The sequence below is a fragment of the Amborella trichopoda genome, chromosome 8 (assembly GCF_054954075.1).
Source record: "Amborella trichopoda isolate Santa Cruz 75 chromosome 8, AtrichopodaSantaCruz75HAP2 v2.0, whole genome shotgun sequence".
Lineage (NCBI taxonomy): Eukaryota > Viridiplantae > Streptophyta > Magnoliopsida > Amborellales > Amborellaceae > Amborella > Amborella trichopoda.
Genome location: NC_142343.1, coordinates 38,407,758 through 38,415,481, shown reverse-complemented (window position 1 = coordinate 38,415,481; position 7,724 = coordinate 38,407,758). Strand labels below are relative to the sequence as shown.

Genomic DNA, 7,724 nt, shown 5'->3' with positions numbered 1-7,724 from the left:
TACTAACGCAGGAATACATATTTTTATAATTATTGAAAATCATGGCCTATTCACATAGTTTGAAAAATCCCTAATCAAGGCAAAATGCATACGAAGAATTTTGCGAAAGCACCTTTATTATCCGAATTAAAACAAATGTTATCCGAGTTAATGCAAATATTTAATATACAGTATTAACTCAAGAATATAAATTTTTTAATTACCTAATAAATAGTAATACTATAATTTTCTTTATTTAATGGAATTCGATTCAATTATTTCCTAAAGAGAGGTGTCTTCATATCCATTGAAATAAGAACCAAAATGATATTTTGTAAAGCTCCAATCAAGAAATACAGGTACGCTTTCATGAGATGAGAGATTTATCTATAAAATAAGACACATAGCAATAAATGATTGAGAATAAATAAAAAAATTCAGCAATATTGCAAATATTATCCAAAAATCTATTTTCACAGTAGATCCGTTGAGAATATCTCGAACAGCTTGGTCTACAAAGCCTCAATCAACAAATCATGTTAGGTCTTCTGCATATCACTCAAAGATCTACAAAAAAAAAAACTCAATTTCACATAATATTCTAAAAAAATAAAAATTAATTCCACATAGAAACTAAAGAAAACATGATGGACATGACCAAAATATAGGGGAAAACAATGAAGAAATGTAGAGAAAATAAAAGGTTATTTACCTTGTAGATTGCTGAAAGATCTATAAAAACAAATAGAAATAACTCAGTTCCACATAATAATTGTAATAATAATAATAATAATAAAACACTTCTAACTCTACTCTGAAACTAAGGAGAACATGATGGACCTAATGGAAAATGTAGACAAAAGTAATGAAAAAAGAACCGAAAATGTAGGAAAGAATAATGAAGAAATGTATAGAAATGCAGAAAAAATAGAAGATTACTTTGAAAACCCAAAATTCTATTTTTACAGTAGATCCGTTGAGAACATCTCGAAACAACTTGATCTACATAACCTCAATCAACAAATTATTTTAGGGCTTCTATAGATCACTCAAAGATCTACAAAAGGAAACCAAAATAACTCTATTTCACATAATATTCTAAATATATAAAAATCAATTCCACATATAAACTAAGGAGAATATGATGGAACTGACCGAAATGTAGAAAAAAGCAATAAAGAAATGCATAGAAATGCAGAGAAAACAAAATGTTATTTACCTTGTGGATCACTGACAGATCTAAAAAAAGAACTCAATTCCACATAATGTTAAAAAAATAAAAAAAATAAATCAATCCCACATTAAAACTAAGAGGAATATTACTTACCTTAAAAACCCAAAAATCTGATTTCATAGTAGATGCGTTGAGAACACCTCGAAACAACTTGATCTTCAGAGCTTCAATCAACAAATCATTTCAGGGCTTCTATATATCATTCAAAGATCTACAAAAATAAAAACAAACCAAAAAAAAAATCTATTTCACATAATATTCTAAAAAAATAAAAATCAATTACACATAGAAACTAAGGAGAACATGATGGAAATGACCAAAATGTAGGTAAAACCAATGAAGAAATGCATGAAATGCAAAAAAAACGAAAGGTTATTTACCTTGAAGATCACTGAAAAATATAAAAAAACAAACAAATAAAAAGAATTCAATTCCACATAATCTAAAAACAAAACTCAACTCCACATAGAAACTAAAGAGAACGTGATGGAAAAGACTGAAAATGAAAAAAAAAACAATGAAAAAATGCATAAAAACAAGAAAAGTACTTACCTTGAAAAGGTCATTACAATGAATATCTAGGGTTATTAAGAAGAGAAGAGGAGGAGAGAGTGTATGTTTTGTGACAGAGGGGGTGGCGTGAGAAACATGGGAGGAAAAGAGGGAGAGAGAAAGGAAAAGGAAAAAAAGAGAGAGAAATATAACCTTATCAAAAGAGAAAAAGAGAGAAATATGGGATAGAGAGAGAGTGTGGAGAGAGAGAATGGGCTTTATTATGGAAAGAGAAGGAGAGAGAAATAGGGCGTTATAGAAAGAGATGAAGAGATAAAAATATGGGATATAGAGGGAGAGTGTGTGTAGAGAGAACGAGCTTCATTATGAAAAGAGAGCGAGAGGTAAATAGCGAATTTTCAATGAGATGAATAGATATGAGGAGAGAGATTTAAAGGATTTACTAAAAAGAGAGATAGTGGATGTGCATGAAAATATTGGTGAGAACAGAGAAGAGAGAGAAAATAGTAGGGGAGGGGAGAGATTTATTAGGAGAAAAAAATAGTAGAGAAATTTTAGGAAAGTTGATTTATTGAGAGATAGAGAAGAAGGGAGAGAATGGGATGAGAGAAAAGAGGGATGGGCAAGAGATGACATGAGAGAGATGTGGAGAGAGAGAGAGAAAAGAAAATTATTAATATAGTTGGACACATGATGAAAGAATAAGGAGGGCGTTGCTCTCGCTTAATATATAATAGACAAATAAAAGAAAAGTATAAAATGAGACCATTTGCTTTGTATCATACAAGGTGATCACAATTAATCTTGACCATTGGATGTGAAATTGGGTAGTTGTATTTATTATATTGACCAAGCTCAAACTTCAAAATGAATTTTTTCAAACTTTGTAACACACCCAAGCTATTAAATTTTACATTTGATGGTTGTAAGTAATTATGACCACCTTGTATCAAAGGTAAGTGGTCTCATTGTATATAATCCCATAAATAAAATAAGTGTATATAATCTATATATACAGGAAAAAATTATACACAGGTTACAACCTTAAACTGTAGAATTAAGGTGCACCTCAACAATTTATCGAAAAATGGGTATTTTGATATCAGAAAACCCTCTAATTGATCATCTCAACATCGAGATGTATGGAAAAACAAAAAAACAAAAAAATTTGAGTATCAAAGATAGCACATTTTCCAATATATTATATAGACTGGCCATTTTCAAGATTTATATACCAAAATTACATCTTATAATAAAATTTGGAGGTGCGCCTTACTTTGATTTTTTAAGGTAGCAACCTTATGCAAACCCCACCTTCTGGACACCCATGTACATCACATTATATTTGTATGTTTATTTTGAGAAAAAAGTTTATATAAAGTTGCAACCTTATAATGTAGAGCTACAGATGCACCTCAAAAATCTATCGGAAAAGGTAGTTTTAATGTTAAAAAACCCTTTGATTGATCATCTCGACATCAATATGTATGACCATGAAAAATAAAAAGATTTTAAGTATCAGAAATAGTGCATTTTACAACATATTATCTACACCGTCTATTTTCAAGATTTTCATATGTTTATAGATCTACTTGATTTTAACCATTTTTGAATTTTAAAATTTTATAATTAAATATAAAAATAAATTTTGAAATAATGCTAAGAACATTTTACATCAAAATTATATACCATGATAAAATTTGAAGGTGCACCTTACCTCTACAGCTGTGGCCACCTGTACCCTTATTTTGAAAAATAGTGAAATGAATATCATCAACAGTTAAAAAAAGCAAAAAGAAAAAAAAAATTGTAAACCCATTGGCATATAGAATGGTATTAAGCAATAATTGCTTAAGGATCCAGAAATGTACAGATAAGGATGGGTTAGAATTTTCCTCTTTAAATGTAGGAGTCACACTTGTGGACCTGATATTGGCCCTTCAAATAAAATAAAATTAAATAAAATAGATACACCTAGAAAATGTTGGACAAAATGTGTTTCGCCTTCAGGACCACCTTCACTTCTTTAATCTAGGTTGTTGAGTTTACGCTGCAGGTTTGTTGAAACTTAAAAATAGAATGTCTAGATAATGTGTTGCAAGATATACTGCTATTAGCTTTTGAAGTTATCTTCTATATTTATCGAGGTCGAGATAATCAATTTAGGATTTCTCAATGTCAAAACAAAATGAAAGTAAGATCCACCTCAAACACATAAAGATGATGCAATTATGGTGCGGAAAACATTAACAGTGACGTGAAAATCTATTTCTGTTATAATTATGAAATTTAAAGTTCCAAAAAATAGTACAAATACATCAAATTTATCAAGTACTTGAAAATTTTATTACGAATCGAAATCTTTTTTTTTAATATCCGTACATCTTAAAACCAAAATTACACAGGTGTCCAAGTGTGAAAAGAACCTTTAGACTTTTAAGATGCATCTCACGTTTATAACATAAAATGAGTCCCTTGTACATCATAGTGATGGGGCCAAACCCAGTCCATTCCGGGCTCAAGCTATAATCGTATAATCCAAGCCCTCCCCTGGACACAAGTTACCTTAATCCCAACTTTATTTTTTTTCTGTTTTTTTTTTTTTTTTTTTAATGACCAGTCTCGAGTCCAAGGCCAGGTCGTGAGCCCGACACAAGTTTGTCAATGACCGGGCCGGAGCCGGTTGATTGTGAGCCCCACACTAGAACACCTAGAGAGAGAAAGTGAATGGTAAGGTGGAGGGAGAAAGGTTGGTGGACCAGTCGATGAGTGGGTGATACACGAGGGCCCGTCACCGACGTGATCATATCCACTTCATCTCAACTCTTTCACAATTCTTGCACATGATAAACAAGCCACAGTTTCGATCTCATGCGCCGTTGTCGGCACTCAACACTTGATACAAATGCAGCCGTTGGATGGGGTCGTACGTTTTCAACGGCTCATCTCAGCGAAGGTTCCTCTTGTCTTCAGCTCGGTGTTCACCGTTCCCATAACAATTACCTAACCCCCCAACAATTATCAAACTATTAGGAGCTACGGCATCGTAAATAAAGGGATTAAATCCTATAAAATATTCAGCATTTTGAGAAAGGATAATGTCTTGATAGGGCTACGGCCGTACCAAAATAAGTAAAGCTTCACCTCAAATCTCAAGAAAAATTGTAGTTTTGGTGCCCAAAAACCGATCATTTTGAGTTTTATGGTTATCGGGAAAAAAAAAAAAAGATTTCAAACTCTAAAAATAGTGTATATTGCAACACATTATATCTATAAACTGTCCATTTTCAAGTATTATCGAATCTGCAACATCTATACTATTTTTGAGCTACAAATTTCCTAATCGGTTATGGAAATTGATTTTAAAGCCGTCGTAGAGATTTTTCATTGTCAAAGTATTTTTCAAACATAGTTTCGAGGTAAAGCTTTATTTATTTATTCATAATGCCTAGGAATTATTGAAACCAGACATTTACAAAACGCCAGGTTGATATGGAATAGCTCGATCTAACCTGGGAATCGGTAACCTCATTCTGGTTCTGCCTACATATAAGAAAACGGCCAAGTCTAGAAGGGAACCAGCGGTTATGCTCGGCACAACGATGATTCTCTACGATAAAACGATGATCCAGACCCACCGATTCATCGATCTGGGACCGATTTTTGGCCGATTCAATGGTTTTTCACTTTTTTTTTCTTTTTTTCTACAGTAAAACGGGGACTTTGGACCAATTTTTAGGGTGCCCAATCAAGGTCACAAATCCGTTTTTAAAATCACCTAGAAACTGCATCCTTTGATAAATGGCTTCTCAAGACCCCCTCTCTCTCTCTCTCTCTCTCTCACATTCAATTAATTATAAAGTATACAATTAATTATTAAGCAAGAAGGGGACAAGAATAATTAAAATTTGGATTATCTCTTAAAAGGGGGCGAAAATGTCTCGAGTGTTTATATATATAAAGAATCGATGCCCCTAAAAGATGTCCAATCTCTCACCCTAAACGAGCACAACTGCCCCACTAATTCAGAAACAATTTTAAAAGAGTCAAAAGAAACTTCATACAATAAAATCAATTCAAAGACAATAATTTAAGAAATTATTAAAAATGTGCAATTTATATATCAGATCAATCTTAAACAATCAAAATAAAATGCACCTCCAAACATTGTTAGGAGATGTAGATTTGGTGTCCGAAATCCTTACAATGACATTAAATTGTATTTCTAATAGTTAATTTTAAAGCCATAGAAATAATGTATATATACAAACAGTTAGGGGGTCCAATAATGCGTTAGAATATGCGCTATATAAATCTAAGACTTGAAATGCTTTTTTTCTTTCTCATTTATTTATTTATTATTATTATTTTTTTTTTTGTTTTTCATAAGCACTTCTAAAATTGTGTATACTTTCTAAAATTGATAAAAATGTCATAGACGTATTTAAAAATTCACGTTCAACCCAATCATCATCCACTACCATCTACAACACAAAAGCAATCCAATCTCCCACCCTCTCTAAACTAACACAACGGCCCAACCTTTCTCTCTCTTCACCAAACTCACTCTTTCTTAAGCATTCTCTAAACTAACACAACTACCCAAGATCCCTCGCTAAACCAACACATATAAAACAAACTAATTTCTTCTATTATCTGATATATATTTGTCTGACTGAACTCCTGAATTGTCAGATACGAATTGTAGACTTCAAATAGTTGGAAAAAGGTTCTTATGATAATAAACTGCCTGATATAGAGCTCTTATCATGAAACAAAATGAGTTCTTCTAAATCAGGTCATGAATGTTTCCATGCTTTCTTTCACTTAACCTAATACATAAAACATACTTCAAATAGTTGAAAAAAGGTTCTTATGATAATAAACTGCCTGATATAGAGCTCTTATCATGAAACAAAATGAGTTCTTCTAAATCAGGTCATGAATGTTTCCATGCTTTCTTTCACTTAACCTAATACATAAAACATACTTCAAATAGTTGAAAAAAGGTTCTTATGATAATAAACTGCCTGATATAGAGCTCTTATCATGAAACAAAATGAGTTCTTCTAAATCAGGTCATGAATGTTTCCATGCTTTCTTTCACTTAACCTAATACATAAAACATACTTCAAATAGTTGAAAAAAGGTTCTTATGATAATAAACTGCCTGATATAGAGCTCTTCTCATGAAACAAAATGAGTTCTTCTAAATCAGGTCATGAATGTTTCCATGCTTTCTTTCACTTAACCTAATACATAAAACAGACTTCAAATAGTTGGAAAAAGGTTCTTATGATAATAAACTGCCTGATATAGAGCTCTTATCATGAAACAAAATGAGTTCTTCTAAATCAGGTCATGAATGTTTCCATGCTTTCTTTCACTTAACCTAATACATAAAACAAATTAAACTCCTTTATTATCTGATGTATATTTGTCTGCCTAAACTGCGATACAAATTGACCCCAAATAGTTGGAAAAAGGTTCTTATGATAATAAATTGTAGAATCTTAATGAAGCCAAATGAACTCTTCTAAATTGGATAATGAATATTTCCATGTTTTTTTTACTAATCCCAACACATAAAACAAGATAATTCTAAGTGTGTTTCATTAGATAACCGACCGGAATGTTGTTTTAAATATGGTGAGGTTTGTATCGAGCCTGGGCTCTAAATAATCAAAGTAAAGTGCACTTTAAAATAGAATCGAGCAATATGGATTTAATACTAAAAATCTTTGTAAACGCTTTAAAATATATTTTCATTTCTAATTATAAAATTTAAAACCTATAAAAATAATCTAGATCAAGCATATCTATGAAAACTCGAAAATCTCAAAACTAACCGTCCAAAAATGTGTTATACGATGCACTATTTTCAAAACGTGAAATCCATTTTTTTTCTCTGTCTATGCATCTAGATGCCGAGATGATCAATTTGAGGATATTCAAGAACCAAAAGAACCTCTCTTAATAAAAAATTTTAGATGCACTC

At 31.5% G+C, this 7,724-nt stretch overlaps 1 long non-coding RNA gene across 1 annotated transcript; it reads right to left on the bottom strand.

The window, feature by feature from the left end:
• Nucleotides 1-437: 437 nt before the first annotated feature.
• Nucleotides 438-1,453, bottom strand: LOC148781078 (uncharacterized). Its single transcript, XR_016060572.1, has 3 exons — nucleotides 1,307-1,453; nucleotides 692-711; nucleotides 438-546 (listed from the first exon to the last, which is right to left on the bottom strand). It is a non-coding gene; the product is annotated as an uncharacterized LOC148781078 (long non-coding RNA).
• Nucleotides 1,454-7,724: the final 6,271 nt, after the last annotated feature.